The following is a 27,310-nucleotide window of genomic DNA, read 5'->3' as shown; positions in this document are numbered from 1 at the left end:
TTTTCGGTGCTATTCGATGCTTTTCTGTACTTTGCGGTGATTGTATGCACCCGTAAATAACTATGTATAGACATCGTGAACAATACATAGTGAGCAATCTACCCATATATACAATATATAATCATATCATAATATATATATATATATATATGTACTGTGCACGGTACTTACCGAAAAGAAAGGCGCAACTTCAAAAACGTCCCTCTCGTACATAAACTGGAGCGTTTTATATCCAGAATACGAGAACACTGTGTACGATCCCTTACACAAATAATCAGACAAGTACTTTGTCTGGCTATGTCCCACTACTAAAGGCATTGTAAGTAAATAAAATCAAACACAACAATTCGAGCACAAGGTCAATTAACACACTTTATATCAACACCGATTCATAAAATGTTTATATGATTTATATCGTGATCAAAGCTAGACTTGTATTGCAGTTATGATTTTTTTCTTAACAAAAAACTTCTTATTTAAGTATTCGGATCGGAACGGTTTGACAACAAGCTGTATATCTACCCAAGACCCAAATCTTCGATTGACAGTAAGTAAGAACAACATGCCAAGAGCAGATATACAAGGGTGGCACTAACCTGTGATCGCGACCATTGTATCCTTAATTGGCAGTTGTTGTTACTGTGTCCCCGGAAAATTTCAGGGTATTGCATGAACCATGTCACGAAATTGACATTTAACTGGTAATATCAATGTCAAAAGTAGCAGTAACAGACATAGTTACCGTGACTTAGTGGTCTAAGGTGCCCATCTACCTACCCAGGGGTTGTGGATTGATATGGCATCTTTTCATATTGGTATTAACACGGCCGTAGGAATAGGTCCATTGTTTACATTACAATGGTATCAAATAATGTATGGTCGGTTGGGAAAGTGATGATTTTATCACCTTTTCCGGGTAGTCCTATAGGCATTTGCGCGTGTACAAAACGTTAAAATAGGCCGACTTTGACCGCGATTTACAGGCTGAATCTGAACCTGCCTTAAAATATTTTTAGATGGTTAGAAACTGTGGAGGTTCTCCTGTACTACAATACCATTATAATTAATATCGAGTCAATAATACTGTTTTATAACCCCGTTTACCTTCTCCGGGTTTTCCTTAAGGCATTTCCGTGTGTAAAAAAAACCGTTAAAACAGGCTGACTTTGACCGGGATTTACAGGCGGACTCTGACCCTGCCATAAATTATTTTGACATGGTTAATAACTGTGGAGTATCTTCTTTACAACGGTACCATTATAATTAATATCGGACGAATAATAATGCATTTATAACCATTTTCGCTTTGATGCTTCGCCTTATTTCATATTATGCTTTCTCACAATATTTTTTACATATTTAGAAACAGTGGAACAATACCGTAACAACGGTACCAAAAATGTATGGTCGGTTGGGAAAAGGATGCTTTTATAACCCCTTTTAGCTTTTCCGTGTTTTCCTCAAGACATTGTTCTGTGTTAAAAAAAACACGGTATTTTTCGGTCAACTTTTACCGCACAGCGATTTACAGGTTAACACTGTCCCTGCCATAAAATATTTTAACATTATTAGAAACTGTAGAGGATCTTCTTTACAACGGTACCATTACAATTAATATCGGACGAATAATAATGCATTTATAACCATTTATATCGGTTCCTGGTTTTCTTTACGGCATTAGCGTGTGTAAAAAAAAACCGTTAAAACAGGCCGACTTTGTCCGCGATTTACAGGCCGACTACGATCCTGCCATAAAATATTTTCATATGGTTAGAAAATGTAGAGGATCTTCTTTACAACGGTACCATTATAATTAATATCGGACGAATAATAATGCATTTATAACCATTTATATCGGTTCCGGGTTTTCTTTACGGCATTTGCGTGTGTAAAAAAACCGTTAAAACAGGCCGACTTTGTCCGCGATTTACAGGCCGACTACGACCCTGCCATACAATATTTTGATATGGTTAGAATCTGTAGAGGATCTTCTTTACAACGGTACCATTATAATTAATATCGGACGAATAATAATGCATTTATAACCATTTATATCGGTTCCGGGTTTTCTTCTCGGCATTTGCGTGTGTAAAAAAAACCGTTAAAACAGGCCGACTTTGTCCGCGATTTACAGGCCGACTACGACCCTGCCATACAATATTTTGATATGGTTAGAATCTGTAGAGGATCTTCTTTACAACGGTACCATTATAATTAATATCGGACGAATAATAATGAAGTCATAACCATTTATATCGGTTCCGGGTTTTCTTCTCGGCATTTGCGTGTGTAAAAAAAAACGTTAAAACAGGCCGACTTTGTCCGCGATTTACAGGCCGACTACGACCCTGCCATAAAATATTTTGATATGGTTAGAATTTGTAGAGGATCTTCTTTACAACGGTACCATTATAATTAATATCGGACGAATAATAATGAAGTTATAACCATTTATATCGGTTCCGGGTTTTCTTTTCGGCATTTGCGTGTGTAAAAAAAAACGTTAAAACAGGCCGACTTTGTCCGCGATTTACAGGCCGACTACGACCCTGCCATAAAATATTTTGATATGGTTAGAATCTGTAGAGGATCTTCTTTACAACGGTACCATTATAATTAATATCGGACGAATAATAATGCATTTATAACCATTTATATCGGTTCCGGGTTTTCTTTTCGGCATTTGCGTGTGTAAAAAAAAACGTTAAAACAGGCCGACTTTGTCCGCGATTTACAGGCCGACTACGATCCTGCCATAAAATATTTTCATATGGTTAGAAAATGTAGAGGATCTTCTTTACAACGGTACCATTATAATTAATATCGGACGAATAATAATGCATTTATAACCATTTATATCGGTTCCGGGTTTTCTTTACGGCATTTGCGTGTGTAAAAAAACCGTTAAAACAGGCCGACTTTGTCCGCGATTTACAGGCCGACTACGACCCTGCCATACAATATTTTGATATGGTTAGAATCTGTAGAGGATCTTCTTTACAACGGTACCATTATAATTAATATCGGACGAATAATAATGCATTTATAACCATTTATATCGGTTCCGGGTTTTCTTCTCGGCATTTGCGTGTGTAAAAAAAACCGTTAAAACAGGCCGACTTTGTCCGCGATTTACAGGCCGACTACGACCCTGCCATACAATATTTTGATATGGTTAGAATCTGTAGAGGATCTTCTTTACAACGGTACCATTATAATTAATATCGGACGAATAATAATGAAGTCATAACCATTTATATCGGTTCCGGGTTTTCTTCTCGGCATTTGCGTGTGTAAAAAAAAACGTTAAAACAGGCCGACTTTGTCCGCGATTTACAGGCCGACTACGACCCTGCCATAAAATATTTTGATATGGTTAGAATTTGTAGAGGATCTTCTTTACAACGGTACCATTATAATTAATATCGGACGAATAATAATGAAGTTATAACCATTTATATCGGTTCCGGGTTTTCTTTTCGGCATTTGCGTGTGTAAAAAAAAACGTTAAAACAGGCCGACTTTGTCCGCGATTTACAGGCCGACTACGACCCTGCCATAAAATATTTTGATATGGTTAGAATCTGTAGAGGATCTTCTTTACAACGGTACCATTATAATTAATATCGGACGAATAATAATGAAGTTATAACCATTTATATCGGATCCGGGTTTTCTTTTCGGCATTTGCGTGTGTAAAAAAAAACGTTAAAACAGGCCGACTTTGTCCGCGATTTACAGGCCGACTACGACCCTGCCATAAAATATTTTGATATGGTTAGAATCTGTAGAGGATCTTCTTTACAACGGTACCATTATAATTAATATCGGACGAATAATAATGAAGTTATAACCATTTATATCGGATCCGGGTTTTCTTTTCGGCATTTGCGTGTGTAAAAAAAAACGTTAAAACAGGCCGACTTTGTCCGCGATTTACAGGCCGACTACGACCCTGCCATAAAATATTTTGATATGGTTAGAATCTGTAGAGGATCTTCTTTACAACGGTACCATTATAATTAATATCGGACGAATAATAATGAAGTTATAACCATTTATATCGGATCCGGGTTTTCTTTTCGGCATTTGCGTGTGTAAAAAAAAACGTTAAAACAGGCCGACTTTGTCCGCGATTTACAGGCCGACTACGACCCTGCCATAAAATATTTTGATATGGTTAGAATCTGTAGAGGATCTTCTTTACAACGGTACCATTATAATTAATATCGGACGAATAATAATGAAGTTATAACCATTTATATCGGATCCGGGTTTTACCATAAAGATTTCCGGATAGTTCCGGGTTTTATACCTCCCCATAACTTAAGAAAAATATGTACTGCCTTGGTGTTGATCAGTTTTTGTTGATTTAAAAAACGTCGTCATTCAAATCAATGCAATCACAGAGTTATGATGCAAGTCTTTCTTCCAGAACAATTACTTGCCGGATTATATCAAAGACCTATCAATATACAAAGATTGGTAACATCCATCAGACCAATAGAAATTATCGGAAATTCGAGCGGCGGAATCGAGATCTAGATCACGTGACATCAATCGAGCAGACGACGCCATTTAGAAGCCGAGTCGTGTAAACAATTGCCATCATCGTTATCGTTTTCACACCTGTCTTTATTGACTTTAAGGTTAGTATTATCGAATATCAATTAACCACCCATCGCTGTATTGTATCAATAAGTGTAAACGTCAATAATTAATCTAATTACGATGTAACTGTGCAGATAATTTGGTTATTATATCGCTATATTGAAATACAACGTAGTGGCAAGCGGGTGGGGGAAGGTTTCGCAAATCAGCTTCTTTCGACTAGTTTCCATAGTCATTTACGAGTAAGCTTAAAACAACTGAAAACTAAATAATGTCTTGAATGTATTTAACTTAATGTCTTCGCCATAAAAAGCCTTTGTTATAAATTTATATAATGTTCGTTTTTCAACTTTTTGTGAAAGAGTATTTAATATAAAAAAAAAAACACACACACAGTACATATCTGTTGAGTGTAAATAGAAATTAAACAAATTGCAATATTCAGTTATTTTTTGGATAACAGACAGTAATTTCAAGCATAGATTTATTTATATTGAGAATGATTTATTTTTTGTTGTAAAACATATACTTGAAATTTAAGTTAATGTTCTGAAAGTTTTTTTGTAGTTGCAGTTTTGCATGCAAATACCTCAGAAATATATTTGCCGCCTTTTTGTATAACTTTGCTGTTTATGGATAGATTTGGTTCATTTTGGACTTATTTCGTTTCATGTTCATATTGCTACATTGGTAGACTAAACTCATAGCACTATATTTAGTACACACTTGAATATCTCTTCTTGTAAGACATATACTTAAATGTTTCGGACATTGAAACATTGAGACGGGAAGACTTCAAAAATAGCTTGGACGCCTTTTTGTATAACTTTGCTATTTGTGGATAGATTTGTTTCATTTTGGACTTATTTTGTTTCATTTTCATATTGCTACATTGGTAGACTGAACTCTTAGCACTATATTTAGTACACACTTGAATATCTCTTCTTGAAAGACATATACTTAAATGTTTCGGACATGTACACATTGAGAAGGGAAGACTTCAAAATTAGCTTGGACGCCTTTTTGTATAGCTTTGCTATTTGTGGATAGATTTGGTTAATTGTATACTTATTTTGTTTCATTTTCATATTGCTACATTGGTAGACTAAACTCATAGCACTATATTAAGTACACACTTGAATATCTCTTCTTGAAAGACATATACTTAAATGTTTCGGACATTGAAACATTGAGAAAGGAAGATTTCAAAAAAAGCATGGACACCTTTTTGTATAACTCTGCTATTTGTGGATAGATTTGTTTCATTTTGGACTTATTTTGTTTCATTTTCATATTGCTACATTGGTAGACTGAACTCTTAGCACTATATTTAGTACACACTTGAATATCTCTTCTTGAAAGACATATACTTAAATGTTTCGGACATGTACACATTGAGAAGGGAAGACTTCAAAATTAGCTTGGACGCCTTTTTGTATAGCTTTGCTATTTGTGGATAGATTTGGTTAATTGTAGACTTATTTTGTTACATTTTCATATTGCTACATTGGTAGACTAAACTCATAGCACTATATTTAGTACAGACTTGAATATCTCTTCTTTTAAGACATATACTTATATGTTTCGGACATTGAAACATTAAGAAGGGAAGATTTCAAAAATAGCATGGACGCCTTTTTGTATAACTCTGCTATTTGTGGATAGATTTGTTTTATTTTGGACTTATTTTGTTTCATTTTCATATTGCTACATTGGTAGACTAAACTCTTAGCACTATATTTAGTACACACTTGAATATCTCTTCTTGAAAGACATATACTTAAATGTTTCGGACATGTACACATTGAGAAGGGAAGACTTCAAAATTAGCTTGGACACCTTTTTGTATAGCTTTGCTATTTGTGGATAGATTTGGTTAAATGTAGACTTATTTTGTTTCATTTTCATATTGCTACAGTGGAAGACTAAACTCATAGCACTATATTTAGTACACACTTGAATATCTCTTTGTGTAAGACATACACTTACATGTTTCATACATTTACACATTGAGAAGGGAAGACTTCAAAAATAGCTTGGACGCCTTTTTGAATAACTTTGCTATTTGTGGATAGATTTGGTTAATTGTAGCCTTTTTTTGTTTCATTTTCATATTGCTACATTGGTAGACTTAACTCATAGCACTTAATTTAGTGAACACTTGGATATCTCTTCTTGTATTACATATACTTAAATGTTTCGGACATGCATGCGTGTAGTGTCATCCCAGATAAGAATGGTCAGTCCGACAGGCCAATTAGGGGTGACCATTTTCGCTTTAAATTAATATTTGGATTATAAAGGACCACACTTAACGCACACGCATTAATCTCATTTTTCCCAGAGGTTTCTCTGATATTGTCATAATAAGATTGTTTTGAGCTTGTAAAATGTTTGTTTTACTTCAATATGTTTTGCTTATTAAGGACTGAAGGACTTATTTCAATAAAATCGTCTTGAGAATTTTGCGAGTATATTTTGAATAAATGTGCACTTTTACACTCTTTTTAAAGTAAACAAATAACTAAATTAAAAAAAATCATTTGGCTTTGATCATTGAACCGGAAAAAAACACATCGTGTCTAATGCATAATCAGATAAATAAAACAAACGTCAGCATATGCATGTAACAACATTCGATATGGAGGTAAAAAGTGGATTTAACAGGACACAATAAGAAAGATGGTCTCGCTGGTTCAGTGAACTCTGATCTTCACAAAGGTTGTAATAAAACCTTTCCAATCAAATACGCCTATTGAAGGTTTTCTTACATTGGCAATCAGCGATTAAAACGAATTTAGTCAAATAAGAAAATAAAATGTCTCTTTAAAAGTATTGTTAACAATACCAATACTAAAGTTTTATGGTGCTAAGTGAATAACAATGCATGCGTAATTTTAAATGTCGATTCAGCAGACGGTTCATCCAGTGGGTATAATTTCCGATCAAACAGATATTACATGTAAATGAACTATAAAACATAAGTTTCGGACCAGGATAAAAGATCGGCCTTTGAAATGTTTACACTTTATAACAATGTTGATTTTAAATTATATGTAGTGGTTGATCCTCGTAGATTGCATTTTATGATACAATTTCCTCTTTATTAAAAGCAACGCTTTGTTATATGGTACGAGCGAATCGGAGCGATATGTCTTTGCGAAACACCGTTATGGTTTATTGAAATCTGTGTTATATTGTTTTAACCTTGGTCAATAGTAAGTTGCGTCAATTGCTTATTCATCAATAATTTAAAAGCGCAGGCCTAACCATTAAGTATTTAATAAGTAACCTTTGCTAAAAATCATGAATCGTCAGAATTTCTTCTACAATTATTACTGCAAATATGTTTCTTCTGCTACTGCTGCTTTGCTGCTACAACTACTACTTCTTCTACTATTTATAAATATTTCTTCTTATGCTTCTGCTAAACATGAAAAACAAAACTGTTTATTGTGAATAAATGAATAAGTTCTGTTCTCATTTTTGTTTAAGAGGATACTAATGTTATTATTACGATTAGTATGTGGACGATTATTATTACATGTTCATACTTCAATTTCTCTCACGCATACTTTATGTTGATGAAACCATATCTGCACATATAATATGTACATTTATATGAACATTTATTTTTTGCAGGATGCTGTGGAAGAAACGCAGTAAGGGCTTTTGTACACAGAAGTACCTATGGAAAATACCTGCTCTATCGAAGAAAAAAACCCTGCTCTATCGGGATTGTCAAATGATTCATGTTCTGGCAACAGTCCAACATGTAGTAATGTTTATGTCCAAACCTGTGATGAGGGGAATACTGTGTTCGTTTAGATGATGATTCAGGGTTGCTGAATACAGGATTCATTGATAATGGTCCAGACATAATGAACCTGGAAGATGAGACGGACATTTTGAATTGTGGATTTTTGGAAGACTTTGAACAGAATGCAAATGGGAGAACGACACTAAATCATCAGGAATGTGACATTGAGGAGGTGGAGGTTGATTGTGTTGACTTTTTAAAACTACAGACTGAAGTTCAGGAAAATATCAGTCAGGATTTCATGGTTCGTAAAGACAGAAGCAAATTGACATTGATGCAGATGTACTCGCACGGTGATGCTGCCTCCGTAAAACTGTCCATAGAGGTGCACTCTGACTTCAAATGCAATTTGTTCGTGCATAGAAAACCAGTAACTCGTAGTCATGTCATTTGGACAGATCTGCCATTGTTATTTGACAGGGTTTCTGTGATAATGGAACTTTGTAGGAGACTTGCTGTGAACTCTTTCTGTAGTCTGCAGCTGCAAGAAGTAATTAATATGAATAAACTATATGTATTAGACTTGACCGTATTTATTTTGTTTTAATCTGTACAGATCTTGCAAAGTATCCACGTTGGTCACCTGTTTAACACAAAAATGTTACAGAAATGTTGTTCTTTCATTATATGAATCTCGTTCTGAGAAAATTGGACATAATGTTTTTGCGTAAATTGTCATTCCAGATTAGCCTGTGCAGTTCATACAGGCTAACCAGGGACGACACTTTTCGCTTATATGACATTTTTCGTTTAAATAAAGTCTCTTCTTAGTAAAAAACCAATTAAGGCGTAAAGGGTCGTCCTTGATTAGCCTTGGTGGACTGCAAAGGCTAATCTGGGATGAAACTACGCACAAGCATTATGTCCAGTTTTCTCGAAACGCCACTCGTGAAATGAAACATTTCTTCAATAAAAAGGTATTTCGTTAATTTATTATTAACTGTTGTGTAATGTTGTATGTTGTTAAATATGCTATTAAACTATCAAATAATTTACATGCGTTTTTTCGTTTGTTAATTCTATGCAACGTTTACCCTCGATGGGGGATACGTTCTGCTTAGGTACTACGGTATACTTTTGCTCAATGCAATTCAGCATGGACACCTTTTATTGCTTTTAACGTATATAATAATTTGAATGTCTACAGAGAATTTAAATGTGTGCGTAAGGCTACAAAATGCGAAAGAAGCATAGGAAAACGGGGCTTAAGTTATTTACGTAATTTGTCCGTTTTTCCAAAGACGTATCAGTATATTGTTAGGTATTTAATTTTTCCTGTTTTCCTTACTTTAATGGTCTATTTCCTAAAACAAGAACTATTTTAATAACCGCTGTTTCGACTTCTGAATTTTAAAGAGATACATGGAAACCCGTTATAGCGTACCTTTGAGATTTGTGTCATGCTTTTTCAAGACGTGACCCCGGAACCCGGAAATACTTTTATACTCCATTTTGCACTCTGGACAAATATAAATTGCAATTTGCTTCCCATTTGAATTATCAATAGCATCTTCGTCTGCTGTATATTCTCCTAAAATTTCATCGAGGTCTAAATCATCATCCCATGAAAAAAAATCGGTTTTGTTATATTTTGCCATGTGAATATGGTGTACATGAAAAATGATATGATATTCTTATGTTAAAACTAATACGTTTGTAGGAATGTTGTGTAGGTTAACCCGGGGGTCTGTCCCGGGGTCACGGGGCCTTATTTTGGGAAATCATGTTAAACAAGGTGCGAAATCTGTCAACCTAATATGCAAGTGTACTAATCTGACACCTGTTGAAGCTACACTGGCCTGCTAACTTCCCGAGATTCTCCTTCAGTAGACGTTCAACTGGCGCCGGTTTTAATCTAAACTACCGTGAATGCTCCTTCAATATGTCTGAAAAGTGATTTAAATAACAAGAATTTTTAACTACTCGTTTCGTTTTATTACAATATTCTAGGCGTCTTCTTTGTTTAATCTCGGATCTTAAATAAACATGTTTATTAATAGATCAATGAATCTCTACGGAAATATCCACCAATAAACATTGTTTAAGGATAGATCTGTGCTACTAATAACTACAACAATTACTAATGTGTCATAAGATTTTTCTTTTTAGCGTACATACAATATTTCCCGCATGCATGACTGCAAAATTGGACGCTTATTTGACTTAAAATTTAGAATAAATAATTTTTGATGATTCTTTGAACCGATGAATTAGTGACATTAAAATTAATTAAATAATTTTATTACCATAAAGATTATTTTTATTGCATCGGTCATTTAATTATTTAAAGCAGTATTCTGTACCACCAAAGACACCAGCAAGTTACGTTCATTTGATTTGATAACCGTTCATATTTTGCGAATCAATCGACACGTTACTGACGATCTCGTTACAGACGAACTATTCGTTGTACTTAGCCTTTGGCCACGTGACTAAATCTCGTTCCCTCCGGGAGAAAATCCGCGATAACCCGATAACGCTTATCTTTGTATATTGATAGGTCTTTGATTATATCTACATACATGTAGTGTTCAGAGGTATTATTATATATACGACATTTTGATTGTCTGTTTTTCTTTACATATTTTCTATTGCTATGGTATCCCGCGTCACAATCAAAGTTAAAAAACACACGGATTATTAAGAATCATCAGGCATTCGACGTAGCCAACCGTCTTTTCTTTACCCTTTGTTTGACCACCATCCCATAACAAATTTTGGTAGCAAATGGGGTGTAACAATATTTCGAAAAATAAAGGAAGAGAAAATACAAAGTTTGAGCATTGAAATTTTCTCTGAGGTATCCTTGATTGAAAATAATAATTTAAGTTCCAGGTTCACTTGCACACGCAAATGAATTTGATACAACCATTCTACAATTTGCAATTGGTGATTTTAGTTGTGGCATAAATTTATTAAACATGTCATATTTATGTACAACAATCATAATTTGCTTACCAGTAGTTGAATTGTTCATAGATTTGGGCATATTTTATATGAAAATAAATATGATTGCTTACAAAAAAATCCGTCATGTTTTCAATAGTCTTAACTAATTTAAACTTAGAAAAAAAGTTGAGAAAAAAAATTGAATTCGCCGGGATTCGAACCTGTCTTCTGCTACCGTGAGCGAATACGCTACCATATCGCTACACAAACTTTCATGACAAGTCGCGAAACATAATACCTATACTAAATGCTATCTATATCGTCTGCCAACTTCCGGGCATTTTAACTTTCGCAAAAACACGCTCCTGACTGTGAGACGTTTTCTGATTTTCCACTCTATAGCCTGTTATATAGTCATACTAATCGACTATACACGGGGTGAATACTAGAACAGATCATAGGTGCTCGATGTCAATGTTTTTTTTAATTTATTGACTTATTTTTTTTTTAGTTATCCGTTGTTTGTTATAATGCATACACATACTAAATTAATAAAAATCTTCTGACAAAACGTCTTCTTAAAAAAAGATAGTTCGACTATGTATGTATAGATATTGTCAATATCTATGTATATAGACGAACTATCTTTTTTTAAGAAGACGTTTTGTTGGAAGATTTTTATTAATTTAGTATGTGTATGCATTATAATAAACAACGGGTAACTAATAAATAAATAAAAACAAACAACATTGTCGTTGACATCGAGCGCCTATGGAACAGATATGTTACAAGGGCGCACATGATTTAGGCGTACGATGTTGTATAGCTTTAAACCGGGGGGGGGGGGGGGGGGGGCATGCGTAGACTGGAACTTACGTCCAAGATGGCGTTGTTTTGTGTTTTCCGTGAAGGAGCCAATATTTTCAAAAGGGTATGCCACTTTATATTCATATTTCTTTTTCATGAATACAGCTTTTCGGCTCTACGGTGTTTGTTCTCCAATCGTTATTTTGTTTCAAGACCGCAAAGCTTGGAATACAACTAAATTGACGGTTTTGTTCTCTCTTGGTTTTTTGCTTCAATACCACAGACGTCGAAATAAAAATGTATTGAAGCAAAACCGTCCACAAATTTGTTGTTTAATTTCTTGGCCTTCGAGATTCTGTTCGAATATCATTTTCTTGTATAATAAAAAGTATTTGTGCATGTTTACAGCAAAATTTATCACTAATCGCGATTATATTATTATTGACGCATGTTTATGTCTACTGATTCATTTAGCGTCGAATTATAATGATTATCCCCCCCCCCCCCCGTTTATTTGGAACTGACTTTTGTAAAAGCTCATTTTAGGACCTGACTTTCAAATGACAAACAGCTTTTCCCATGTTAAAGGGTTTGACACGAAAGTCTATACACGTACTTCAATTGACATGACGCCTTGTCTATGATCGCTCCGCCCACTAGAATTGACCCACCAATCAGCGATCGATTAATCGGGCGCACTCGTTAGCAACGACCTGTCCGCCATTTTATAGACAAGCTACATGTTTAGGTTCACTTTTATTCCAACGAGTTTCTTTTGTTTTCCTCTTAAAAAAAACGATTAAAAATGGTTAAACGGTGTCAATGGGGATTATGTAACTCGGACAATCGATATCCTGAAAGATGAGATTGTGACATTTAATTTATATCGTTTCCAAAGCCGAAAAGAGATCTTGAGAAGTGTAAGAGATGCATAAATACATGCGGTCGTCACCACAAACAACTGAACGTCAACACTGTCAAAGACAATTATAATATATTTTTATCGGATATACTAGCAGATTTAAATAGTTTATGTTATCGATCTGATTATCACATACTATTTCACTTAAAAAAAAATAGTTTTATCAGTTACTAGGTCAGAAGCGAGGTTCATCTGCATTACTTAAAGAGAAATAAAACCCAGCATGGAGCCTCATTCATGCTCTGTTTTATTACTCTGATAGTAATGCACTTAATTGACATCATACATGTTATTTGAAGGTGACATGTGATATATTATCTTATTAACGGTAACTACACATTTGCACTCATGTGGTGTCACCAATAAACGCTTTTTATCCACACTAGGAGCTCGAATGCCTAGATCTCATGTTTTAAACGAGTTTCGTTTATTTTGTTCGGATTAAAAAACGGAAATGAAATATGGCAAAAACGGTGTCAAAAGGGTTAAAGCAACTCTGACATTTGTATCCAGAAAGATAAGTTAGATGAATTAAATTTATACCATTTCCAACGCGGCAATTCGGTCTTGACAAGAGCGAGTGGAAGCTTCAAGAATTACCGAGATCCCCTTTATAGAACATTAATTTATTTCACAAACTTGAAATGTCATATAAGCAATAACTAAGCATTATTACGTATGTATTATGTCACGTGTGCATGTAAAATAATTGAGAATTTTGGTACCCAATTCGTGTAACTTTACGAAATCCCCGTAAAAAATCGCGTTTCTGTGTGTGTCAGAAACAAGTGAAAACCATTTTGTTATTATTTTAATAAAGACGTGTCGATAAATGCTATTGTAAAAGAGTTATTATTACTGATATTAGTTAACCAATAAATGCGATAACTTCGGGGAAGTCGGTACCTGCGCGAGCGTCTGATATTGGTAGCCTTATTAATTTATAATAGCCTGACCGTATTCCATTTCGTACAACGCTAATTTTATATCAGAAAATGTCCAAACTTACTGTGTTGTTTTTGCCCTTTAAATTATAGTGATTGATAAAAGTCCCATAAGCAATGTTTAATATGATTAATATCACTTTTATACGCAATAACATGTGGGATTGAGGTACCCACCCGGCGTCAGAAAGCGCGTAAAACTTCGAAGAATTCCCAGTTATAAAGCGCTATTTCGTGTCAAATACACGGGTAGGGACGAATGGTTCGGTAATAATTTTGTTAATATCACGGGTAAATACCGGTGAAGTGTTGTTGTTTTTTTTTTGCAAATACCACCATAACACGTAATAACGGGTTCGATTTCGGTAAGCGCGCAAGCGTTTGAGAGCGTGTTTAATGTACCGATTTACCCGTTATAAATAGCTGATGTTCTCTTAAATCGTATATTTTTTGCATTTGCAGAATAACTAAATGGCATCAACCCCTTTTCTAGTGTAATATGGTGTTTAACAAGTCCATAAAATCATCCGGAATATCGTGTAAATCTATATGCAGTCTATAGGCAAAGAAGCCATTTTGGTGTTAGCTTGTCTAGGTATTCTTCCCGCTGAGCCACGTGATTAAGTGGGCAGAGCGATCACTGATAAGGCGTCATGTCAATATGTTCAATATGGCATGTTATGTGGTGCAATAAACGCGTTGTCTTAAAGAAGTTACTTAATGAATGATAATAATGCTGTACGAAAAAAACTACCGACCAACTGAATCAATTCACTTTTTTTTTCAAGAGGATGTGTTGTGGGGTCCCTGGTATACGAGATAATATAGAGGATATTTGTTGGATCCGGTGGATTATCGATTTTAATTCACGAGTGATCATAGAAAATAATATTTTCACGAGTGGCGCAGCCACGAGTGAAAATATATGTTTTCTATGATCACGAGTGAATTAAAGTCGATAATCCACCGAATCCAACAAATTTTCTTTTTATTTAATGCATTTTTCACAGTTTATATACATTGTTCAAGAGTTTAACTAACGAATTTTGCTGGGATAATGACGTCATTTCGTCAAAAAAATGACGTCATTTCACAGTAAACAATGAAAATTATCGATAATTCTCACTGATAATTTTCACTGTTTGAAACAGTGAAATTATCAGTTTTAATTCACTGATATTTCTCTATAAACCACCGGAAAGCATTAAATAAAAAATGTTTATCAACCCCTTTCAGTAATATTTAATGGAGATTATGACGTGCCGACCATATTCAAATATGAGCTTTTGTTTAACCATTATATTACCGTATTTTCAGATGATGCATGCCTAAGAGGGCGATAATGAGGGCATCTTTCCTTGAAGTATATGTATTTGAGAATTTAAAAATAGAGGAGGACTGAGATATAATTCCCCATTCATGGAACCACAAAGTTTAACTAGACTATTTCATAAAGAATCCGTCAACAGAGCCTGACTTAAGCAGCAGATTGAGACACATTACACCATCAAATTCATGTACAGCAGATGTTTGTAGTGTTTTTATAATAACGTCTTCATAGACAAGTCTGTCATATAATTTCTAGTAGTTCTACTAAATTACACTTTCCGTTCCGTTTATGTCATGATGATAGTTTCGTACGTGTATTTTATATTAAAATAAACCATTATACGTGTTACGTCATTTTTTTTTCAAAAGTGTCTGTGCATACATTTTCAAGTGTCCTTAGCACTTACATACATGATAAAATAATTAATTTGGGTCGAAATAAATTCATTATGCATTGGACACATTAAAATTACTTAAGATGAGCAGGTAATGTTAGGAACAAACGAAATAACCTTTCCAGGTGAACCAATACTTTATTTCCTCAACACAACAGCCTTAATTCACAGATGATTACAATAGAAAAAGAATACATGTATATATTGATCACTTCTAATGAAATCATATCATGCATTGCATTTGCACAAATCTTAACATCCACTACAAGTTCACTTTTTGAAATTAAGATAAATTCATTAACTAGAACATGTTTAAAAGTATGTCGTCCAAAATGTGTCACATCAAAGTTACATACATACATGCATATCAGTACCGTTTTGACAAACCGCGTGTAATGTCATTGTATTCAATACACAATTAATATTAGTTTGCAATTAAAATCAAAGTACTGACAGTACTGGTGTGACGATGCTATTGAAGAGGATTGATATAAAAGCATCTATTTAAGTTTATCTACATCACCACAATTGTGTATGTGGGTACGAAAATTTTGGGTAGGAAAAATGGGTACGAAAATTTTGAGTACAACAATTATGCCAAAAAAGTTAAGTGCGTAAAAAGATTTGGTAACGAAAAAAAATTGGGTAGGAAAAACATTGGTTACGAAAAAAAATGGTAACGAGCAAAAATTTGGGTACGAAAAAAAATTGGGTACGAAAAAAATTGGGTACGAAAAATGTAGGGTACGAAGAAAATTGGGGGTACGGGGAAGTAATACCCGTGGGGATCTTGATCCTTTCAGCGAAACTGGGAGGCGGGTTACATTCATGATCAAATATAACAAGAAATACCTTAAAAAGGTATTCAACGTGTATTTTCTGTACCACTTATCTTAAAAAAACTGTCTGTTACAGTAAAACGTTTGTGGGTTATAACATTACGTTTCAGCATATAAATTCAAAACTTGACATGCTCTTTAATTACACCATGCTCTTTAATTTCACATGTATATCATACCAAACTTTATATTTCGTTGTTTCCTTTTCTAAGTTAATGATGCTATGTGTACGGACGTGATTTCACAATCCCATGTGCATGAACTTATACTTTTTCTCTTTTGATTATTGTTCTTTTTCTCTAATTCAATAAGCTTAGGCGTGTTTGTTCGTTAAGAACGGCAATAATTTAATGATGATTCCCGATCGAAAGTGGGTATGAGCACATAGTCGTAAGAGCACTCGAATACGTGAGTTCGCCCATGAACACATGGTAAGGTTAACTAAATCTCCGCGATATGACCTAATATGTGTTTAAAACAGCAAACAATATCCAACAAACGAATGAATTGTCAAACATAGTATGTGCACTGACGTGGCTCTGTAATTTATGGTTGAAAAGTTTATAAAATGTGCAAAATGAGAATGCACGCAGAAGAGCGAGTATCACAGAATATGATTCGGCTATTATGCTGTTTATATACCATAGTCCCTACAACGTTTACAAATGACAGGTTCGAAATAATTCGTTTTCTTTACGCTCATGATCGCGTTGAAAGTTAATTATACACGTTTTAATTCGCAATTCATTTACTGCATCACGACAAATGTCAAATACAATACAGAAAATGCATAGTTGTTTTATTGATCTATAAACATATAATGGACGGAATATAACTGATTTAAAATTAACGTTTTCAAACTATTATTAAATATTTTCCCAGAATATGCTGTCCTATTTATAGCTGAGCTTCCTATACCTTTATCAATGATAATCAGCGAGGTATGCCGATTAGAAAAATCGAGCTATCTCAATCGGACTGGCTCGGTCTTTTACATAGGTTGCCATTGTGAAGAATTTGTTCATGATATACTAACTTAGACGATGCTTCGCAGCATCGTCAAAAATATCAACTGATATGCATCTTCTAAGCTCGTGTCGGGTATTCCTAATCGCTTCATTTATTTCGAATCACAATACTGGTAATATTTTTGTCTCATCAACCTTGTAATAGTATCGAACATTTTTGTTTTTCAATGCACATATATTTGACGTCTGTGCCATTGTTTTTGTGTGTTTCACGGGCGTGGTATTTGTGCGTAATCTGGTTTTGTTTGCTGGGTTTGTACCTTTCGCTTTCTATAACGGTTAGTGATGCGTTCTTTTTTGATGGTCGCTTAGCGACCGTCTAAGGTGGTTAGTCAAAAATTCAGGTCGATACGGCTTAGCTACTAGGAGCCCAATACCCGCTTACTACGCGTATCCGCGCGAGAAAGAGTTGTATAATTTATGCAAGAGGTTTGAGTTCTCCAATTATATTCATTCACAAATGGAAGCATTATATTAATATCGTGTTAAATGCAATAGTTTCGAACGGTGCTTTTATAGAAAAGAATCAATAAACAATGATCGTATTGTACGGAGGAGATTGTTTATGAATGAATAAAATAGTCTACTTTCTGCAGCGTCTTCATGACGTAGTATTTTTGCTCAGTCCATTCATAATATGAGGCTATTAATAGATGCGCCTGTCGATAAACAAAGGAAAGTCCACGGGCGATAACAACGCAATAGGTTACGCTCTCACATACACCTCAATGACGTAGTACAGGTCGTAAATTGAGGCTATTAATAGATTCGGGAAAAAGTTAACGCTTATTTATATTATCAATTTATAAAACGTTGAGCACTAGTTCAACAATAACTTCAGCGATACGATAGACAAAAACAAAAAAATGTTTCATAATCACTAAACCCAAATATAACAAACAATTTATAATAATAATACGAATGACCTGTTTCGTAACCTCGTTCATGCTACTACAGCGGGTATTTCTGGAAAACGTTCCTGGTTCTCAACAGATAGTGGCGATCTTTTGTATTCACGGATGCTAGCAACGCAATAGTAGAAGGTTAGTAGAAGGTTTAGCTTGTTTATATTCACAGTTCTCAATACATAGACAGTTGGATATGAGTTCATCAATTACTACAGTCATACTATAGGCAACCTCGAAAATGCTTTATAATCGCTAAAACTGAAAACAACTAAATATATTATATTAAATATATTTATATTAATAACTATCTTTTAAAAATGTAGTCGGCGTATACGCTGACTTTGAAATAAAGTTTGCAATTTACTTTTCTAAATATATATATATATACAATTAAACAAAAGTTATACTATTGTGTTGTGTTTTTCACTTGTAAGTTGCATATTCACCGCATAAAATGTGTGTTAGCATTGTCAAACCACACATTAGTGTGAGTAGATAAAAAATATATTACGGGAGAGGACTTCATATGTGTCCTCATATGCCTTGTTATGAGTATCTTTCTTCACTATCGAAATATATCGTATGTTGATATTTGATTTAAACGCAGTTTTCTTTCGACACATTTAAATCACACGTCAATAGCGCCGTCATGCGAAAATGGGTCTTATGCGTTTCGGCAAGCGTTTGTTAATCCCATTATGTGCTTTTGCGCAGTCAGGCCATAGGCGATGCTGTTCGCTATAAACTTACTCAATATGTTATGTTCTTCTTACCAGAAGGATAGATAGCTGAGTGGGCTATTTATATGATGGGCGCATATGGAATAAGACCTATTTTCGCATGACGAGGGTCATTACAAATCTCATTGCGAATTGAAAATGCCACGTTTAAGAACAATGCTTTTTGATACAAAATTGAATCCAAAATAGCAAACTTGTTAATAATGGCAGCCTATACACACATTAAGGAATGATTTCCAGACGTGCTGACCAAGTACGGCAAACATTGTGGTATGATAATTAAACGATTTTTACTTATCGTGACACTATACTATTTCGCTAATGATTGTTTTCTCATCTTGGAGGCAAAAGTGAAATTATGCGAGATGGATTGTAACGCGTTATTGTAACAGGGCCACAATTTGTGTCGTTTGAGCATACAGAGAGTAGTCCGGAATTCCTTACACTGAACAGTGCTACATCCTTTGAATTGAGCACATACGCAGTGATGTAGCAAAAATTCATAGATTGTATCTCGAATCAGCTAATTAAATATTCGAAAATATTCATGCGTGTCTGTTGGCGTTATGTAAAAGTCACTAAGATGAAAACTTAGTAAAACGGCTACGCCTGAAAGCGCATTAGTGCTCTATAGCTATGTTTATGTCAGCGTTAATGACACCGTGTGAACTGCTCGGGTAACAAGAAAAGCATAAACAGCAATGTGTTTATACTTTTATTCCTCCATATACAAGATACAAATATTATTGTATATTTTGAATTTGTATATGGTGTCAAAAATTAAAAGTTTTGTACACGGAACTTTATGAAGTTATATTCTTGGTGAGATAGTTATTTGATATTAGAAAAAATACTCCTTTAATATGATGGTGACTGCAAATTTTCTTTATATTAAGTTCTCATTACCATCATACTTTCTATGCTTTCAGAACGTCCATAAAGCATGTTGTTTTTATTTTGTCTAAGTTATTTCTATGAAATAATAAGGATGATAAAAATGCACACAAAACTCGACCCGTGCGCTATGACACACACTTTATAAAGTTGAATGGCGTGTGTTCATTTCAAACGTGCGATTGATTTTAAAAAATGAATTGCGTGTTCAATTATGCAATAGCGAACATCTTCAGTGCCTTCAGCGCTTTGATTAATACTTGACGATAATAACTATATATGATTCGAACCCTTTACATCTCGTTAAAACGGACCGCGCTTTAATGTCTTTTCTATGCAGACAAGCACTCACAGGCTTCTATAGACAGTCTCAATTTTTATTTTTTTAAATAATTTTAACCCCTTTGTTTCTGATATAAGTAGTCTTTGATATATATCTTTGGTTTTGGCCACACACATCAAAATTATATTTTAGTAAATTTAACCAACGCAACATCACTTTGCACACTATACATAACTAAATGTATTATTTCCTTCGGTTAAATTTACACCAACATTTGCTTATACCTATCCATAATCGCAGCTGGACATAAATTTTACTGATTATTAAGCTGAAATCAATAAATAATAATTATCAATAATGATTGAATTTTACCACAACAGTATAGATAACTCGAAACATGAGACTTAAACATGTGTCCTCCACGTACTGAAAAGCAAGACAATCCCGGTGAACCTTTTTTGGGGCAAGCATGCCATCATTTTCAAGATCAATTCTCGGACATGTAACTTTTATAAATGGAAGATTATCGTAAATAAATTTAGCTCACGATGGCTTGTTCTAGCTGATCATTTAAAACCATGTGCAGAAGTTAGCGGTGCCACGAATTTCAGTGACACGGAATATAAATACGGTGTTTATAATCAGTGTTGCGCGGTGCATCGCGGTGCATCGATATTAATGTAAGTGATGCATGTTTTCACCAAAAAATTAGGCCTTTAACAGATATTGAAAACAACAGATTCGTATGGCATGTTCTTTTTATATATACAATGATTTAAGTCTGTCACATCAGGTCTGACACATCGACAATCATCTGATGATTACATTTTTCTCACAAGTACGAATGGTGTCGAGCGCGACACGACTTTTTGTAAACACTATTTCAAAGTCTAAATATTTCACGACTGGTAAATTTTTAAATAGACGACATATTTGTTCAGAAATTCGATGGAGTGCTTCGCAAGTGGCAATCATTTTGCAGTGTCTTATAATAAAACATTTTGTCACCCACTTGATATTTCTTCGTCCGCTATGTTTCTTTTCGTCAGAAGAATACGGTGCAATTGTCAGAAGTATAAAATTTTGACGGTGAGCGAAATAGTTGTGGTAATCGCCTTATCACCCTGTATAATGAATCAGCTGATTGATGGCATCATAAAATGACATGCTTGTTGCGTCATTTTCCAAAAATATGTGATTTCATCTTTTGGTGTACACGAAACTAATTTGTATGCGATGTCTAGGAATAAAACATTGAAGACGCGCCATTTTTTTCGTGTCAATGTATCCTGGATGTAATACTGAAAATGTGCATATTCTATGGACTACTTACCTCGGATGGAACCGGTGAGACGAAGGATTTAGATCTCCATGTAGATCTAGCTTATTCGTTTTATTGATTTTCAGAATGTGCGTGCGTGCCTATTTGGATGTGAAATTGTGTGTGTAGAACATACTGATGGGTGTGTATTTTGGTTCAGTAGTCTATTCGAATTGGTTTGCTTTGGATGTAAGTAAACGTAGGGGTATTTTCTTTGATGAATAAACTTTGTCTTTGTTATTTTATTAAAGTAAGTCCATTCAGTAAGAACAACCCGTTTGCAAAAAGTCGAGGGCTGAACGGAAATCTGTTGTATTTCCTTCTTTAATTAATATGAGTTACAACAGTCTTCCGTTCACCCCTCGATTAGTGTTTCAAAGCTGAATAGAATTATTACGGATTATCTCGTGTTTGGGTCACAAATTACAGTATGTGAAGGCTAGATCTAGACGCCATCAAAATCTGCAGCGTCCATGAACAATTAGGAGAGTATAGTTTTTTTTAAATAATTTATGTTAAGAACGACTCTGTGTGTAAATCTACATGTACATGTTTGTTGACATCGACATCATGTTGTCAGGAGCAATCGCCGCCATATTGGATTTTGATCATTTTCTTACGAAAATAAAATGAATTATATTAAAGTAATATCTTCTTTTTGCGGTCGTAATGTGTTACAATTTGCATGCTGCGTAAAATTGAATCGAGGCATATGGTGATATTTTTACTCGTTTTACAGTTTTTGTGTGAAGTTTTTAAGACCAGAACAAATACATTTTTTATCACTACGCATTGTTACATTCGTTAGAATTTAAGCGTTTTTAAAAATGAAATACAATTATTGTTAAGATTATTAGATGCATTTATGTTAAATGTCACGTTGAAAAAAAATCAATTGGATAAAAAGGATACTAGGATTAGCGTTGAATAGAGAGAAGTTTATGTTGCTCGGCCCAATAGGTGTTCTAAGCCTCGCAACATAAACTTCTCTGTATTCAACGCTAACCTAGTGTTCTCTATTTACTTCAAACTATAAATGGTGTAGACTCTAACACTTTCAAGAAAGACTTTTCCAAATTGGAAGTTCAAAAACAGAAATAGCATTCGTTAATAACCTGCTCTTAATCAGTCATTGTCTGAGATGTGAGTAACATTCATAATAAAGAGCGGACTTCTTTCTCCCATTGCCACTTACCAACGGTTTCTTCTAAAGCTGAGACTTTGATTGAAAAGCTACATAGGCACATATTTAGGTTGGCATGCGTTTAAGGAAGCTGATTGTGTTTAAGATAGGTTAGTTTGCACTGACTTACAAAATAACGTCGTTTTCGTGATTTTCGCTAAAGAGTAGCTTGTATATTAATCCTGTTTACCACTTTATTTTTTTTAATGAATATGAAATTTCATTTTAATTAAACTCAGCTCTACGATGTTTGTGTTTCCTCGTTCTTTTTAATTCAAGATCGTAGACGTTGGAGTGTTTTGAAGAACTTTCATTATTATAGGTAAAAAATGATCATTTTAAATTCGTTTGCAGTTGACCCAGTGTGTTATGTATGATGACTTCATTAGTTTCAAGTCATTAGCTCAAATGAAACATACCGGTAAACATAGTCTTAAATATTATCTCACTTACTTAGCGCTAGCATCTGGTGAGCGTTCTTTAAGGCAGTCGCAGGTTTTTTTACACGTATTATGCGTACATGTTTACTTTAACATACATGGACACACTCATTTTTTGATATGCCTAAAACTTGTTTCTGTTAACAAGATGCCAGTTATAGACATGAAGGATGCCAAGGTTAAATAAGAAAGCGTTACTAAGTTTGTAACTCTATAGAAAGCGAAAGGTACATGAAAACCAACCCAGTTTATTTACGAATGAAGCATATACAGCTCACCCTCAACATTACAATATGGCAATAAAAAAAATACCCCTGCGTCAAAATAACAATGCTTTTATGCATTTTACTTATTCATATATGCGTTTTAGCTCACCTGAGCACAACGTGCTCATGGTAAGCCTTTGTGATCGCTTTTTGTCCGTCGTCCGTCGTGCGCCGTCAACATTTGGCTTGTTAACTCTCTAAAGGCCACATTTATTGTCCAATCTTCATAAAATTTGGTCAGAAGATTGGTCTCAATGATATCTTGGATGAGTTTGAAAATGGTTACGTTTGCTTGAAAAACATGGCTGCCAAGGGGCGAGCCATTTTTCCTTATATGGCTACAGTAAAATCTTGTTTACACTCTAGAGGCCACATTTATTGTCTGATCTTAATGAAACTTGGTCAGAAGATTCATCCCAATAATATCTTGGACGAGTTCGAAAATGATGCCGGTTGGTTGAAAAACATGGCCGCCAGGGGGCGGGGCATTTTTCCTTATATGGCTATAGTAAAACCTTGTTAACACTCTAGAGGCCACAAAATGGTAACCTTTGCTTGAAAAGCATTGCTGCCAAGGGGCGGGGCATTTTTCCTTATATGGCTATATATGGCTATATTAAAAACTTGTTAACACTCTAGAGGCCACATTTATTGTCCAATCTTCATGAAACTTGGTCAGAAGATTCATCCCAATAGTATCTTGGAGGACGAGTTCAGAAACGATGCCCTTTGGTTGAAAAACATGGCCGCCAGGGGTGCGGGGCATTTTTCCTTGTATATCTATAGTAAAACCTTCTTAACACTCTAGAGGCCACATTTATTGTCCAATCTTCATGAAATTTGGTCAGAAGATTTGTCTTATTGATATCATGGATGAGTTCTAACATGGTTATGTTTGCTTGAAAAACATGGCTGTGAAGGGGCGGGGCATTTTTCCTTATATGGCTATATATGGCAATAGTAAAATCTTGTGAACCCTCTAGGGGCCAGATTTATAGTCCGATCTTCATGAAACTCGGTCAGAAGATTCATCCAAATAATATAAAACATGGTTGCCAAGGGGCGGGGCATTTTTCCTTACATGGCTAATATGGCTTTAGTAAAACGGTGTTAACTCTCTAGAGGCCACATTTATTGTCCAATCTTCATGACATTTGGTCAGAAGATTGGTCTCAATGTTATCTTGGATTAGTTCGAAAATAATTATGTTTGCTTGAAAAACAGGGCTTTCAAGGAGCGGGACATTTTTTCCTTATATGGCTATAGTAAAATCTTGTTAACACTCCAGAGGCCACATTAACTGTCCGATCTTCAAGAAACTTGATCAGAAGATTTATCCTGATAATATATTGGAAGAGTTCAAAATGATGCCGGTTGGTTTAAAAACATGGCTGCCAGGGGGCGGGACATTTTTCCTTATATGGCTATAGTTAAACCTTGTTTACACTCTAGAGGCCACATTTATTTTCCGATCTTCATGAAAATTGGTCAGAACATTTGTCCCAATGATATCGTGTTATCTCAGCTGAGCGATTTTGGGCCTTTCAGGCCCTCTTGTTGTGAAAATGTTATATGCAAGACAAGGCTCTTTATTAGTTTTTTACAAAGTTAAGTGAATGATACAAATCCGTAATTGATTGAGAAAAAAATATGCAGTGATATATCATATACAAAATTGCAATTCTGGGAAAAAATATTCCCTATATATTTTCGGCTCTTTGGTTAAATGTTTTAATACAGAAATTTGCAAGAGGTATTAGTATAGATTTTCTGCTCTTATTCAATAATTGTGAAAGTTTAAACATACATGGTTTTCTTCTATAAAAATTTGAAGTAAAAGTGTATTTCTTCAATTATCATACAAAGGGCATATGAAAACAAAATGGAACTCATGTTCAATTTCATTAAGTGTACACCATTTACAAATGTGTTCATTTCTTGGAATGTTTTGGTGCCTACAAGTTTCTATAAATAGGACATGAGCAGATAATCTTAATCGTGCTTGAATGTTTCTAAACTTAGGCTGATATAGCCCTTCAAAATACAGAAGAGCGTTAAAAAGATCGACTTCATCGGCGGAATCTTTTTCATTTTTAGTCAGAATCTACAGTCCATTCGCGATGAATAATAACGGTTTCATACCGAATTCACTAACGATGCTACAGGAAAAATAGCAGTAAGCGATTTAAGGTCTGCCATTTATATAGGGCAGACTACAATGGTATCATTGGCAGGCGGTAGTGTCAAGTAACTAATGTCACATTGTGACAAAAAGTAAGCACACATAATGTATGCAACGTACGAGTGTAATGAAAGGAAACTTTTCAGACCATCTTATCAATAATGGCTCACACATAGACTTTGTAAGTAAAGTATATAAAGTTCTTTCGACCACTTGATAATTACGAATTAAGAATATAAAATTATATCGACGAGCATGTTAAGCACTGAATTCCATTTATTACGGCGAATTAATTGGTCTTTACCGCGTTCGTATTTTCTGAGAAATTTTTCATAGTTACTACAAACGTTGAGGTCGCAAGCATTTTCGGAACATCTCGGGTGAGTAAACTTAAAACGGGCACGTAGGCCGCCGAACGAGAAGAACTTTGTGTTTCGTGTTCCCACGATAATTGTACGACGTACGCAATAATTATCCTATGTTCTCATCAATCCGTCTTCAGCGCGTCATTTGACATACCACAAACGCTTGCAATTGTTCCAGAGGTGTCAAAGAATTTGTTTGCGTGACTGATTTATTTGCCTGTAGACAAGTACTTTTATAAAATATTCATTCGTCTGGCGTTTACGTTGTTCTTTCTTAGCTAGATTCAAATCATTATAAATAAGGCCGTTTATTTTAACTGATCGAAAAAACACCATTTTTTAATTCCGTTTGAGTGAACTCTGGATAAAAACGTAAGGTGATTGAACAATTTCATTAACATTTATGACGCTGAAAATATGAAACAACTTTCCCAGTCTAAAAATATGAATCAATATAATTCATCAAACCATTTTTAATTTCACTTATAACATAATACTATTGCCTATTGCAATGTTCAAAAAGATAGTCTAAAAGTTACAATATCCCTCAACAGTTGTCAGTCATGTTATATTTTTATTTTGACACGAAGAAAGCCATACGAGGCATTTAACTCTGAATCATTTTAATTCAATTAAACCTTTACTACCACCACATTTATTTCAAGAAAATACATTTTTTATACGATTTCTCATATCAATAAAATTGTAATATACAATAATGGGAGTTTTATCGTTTCAATAGTCGTGAGTACTAGCCATTATAAGTAGAACTCGTATAATTAGAAGAATAATACTGTGTATTTAATTTTCGTATAAATCCCGAAACTGAGTGTCAGAGGCACAGCAATATCTTGTTCGTGTTACGGTGCTCATGGAGTATTTGTAACGGAATACCGTTAGTGCCATCGTGGTAACACAGTAAAATCCAGAGGGCGACAATGCGATAGTGCGATGATACGATGGCGACAATGCGATAGTACGATGGCGACAATGCGACAACGCGATAGTAAGATGGCGCAATACGATAGTACGATGACGACCGTGTGACAATACGATGGCGACAGTGCGATAGTACGATGGCGACAATTCGATAGTGCGATCATACGATGACGACAGTGCGACAATTCGATGGAAAAAAAGGCGA

General features: G+C 34.7%; 1 long non-coding RNA gene across 1 annotated transcript; it reads left to right on the top strand.

The window, feature by feature from the left end:
- The first annotated feature begins 4,362 nt into the window (after positions 1 to 4,362).
- Positions 4,363 to 9,426, top strand: LOC127874280 (uncharacterized). The gene is made up of 2 exons (XR_008046770.1): positions 4,363 to 4,649; positions 8,254 to 9,426. It is a non-coding gene; the product is annotated as an uncharacterized LOC127874280 (long non-coding RNA).
- Positions 9,427 to 27,310: the final 17,884 nt, after the last annotated feature.

Source organism: Dreissena polymorpha, chromosome 3 (assembly GCF_020536995.1).
Source record: "Dreissena polymorpha isolate Duluth1 chromosome 3, UMN_Dpol_1.0, whole genome shotgun sequence".
NCBI lineage: Eukaryota > Metazoa > Mollusca > Bivalvia > Myida > Dreissenidae > Dreissena > Dreissena polymorpha.
Note: the sequence above shows the minus strand (reverse complement) of the source record. Positions and strands in the feature narration are given on the sequence as shown.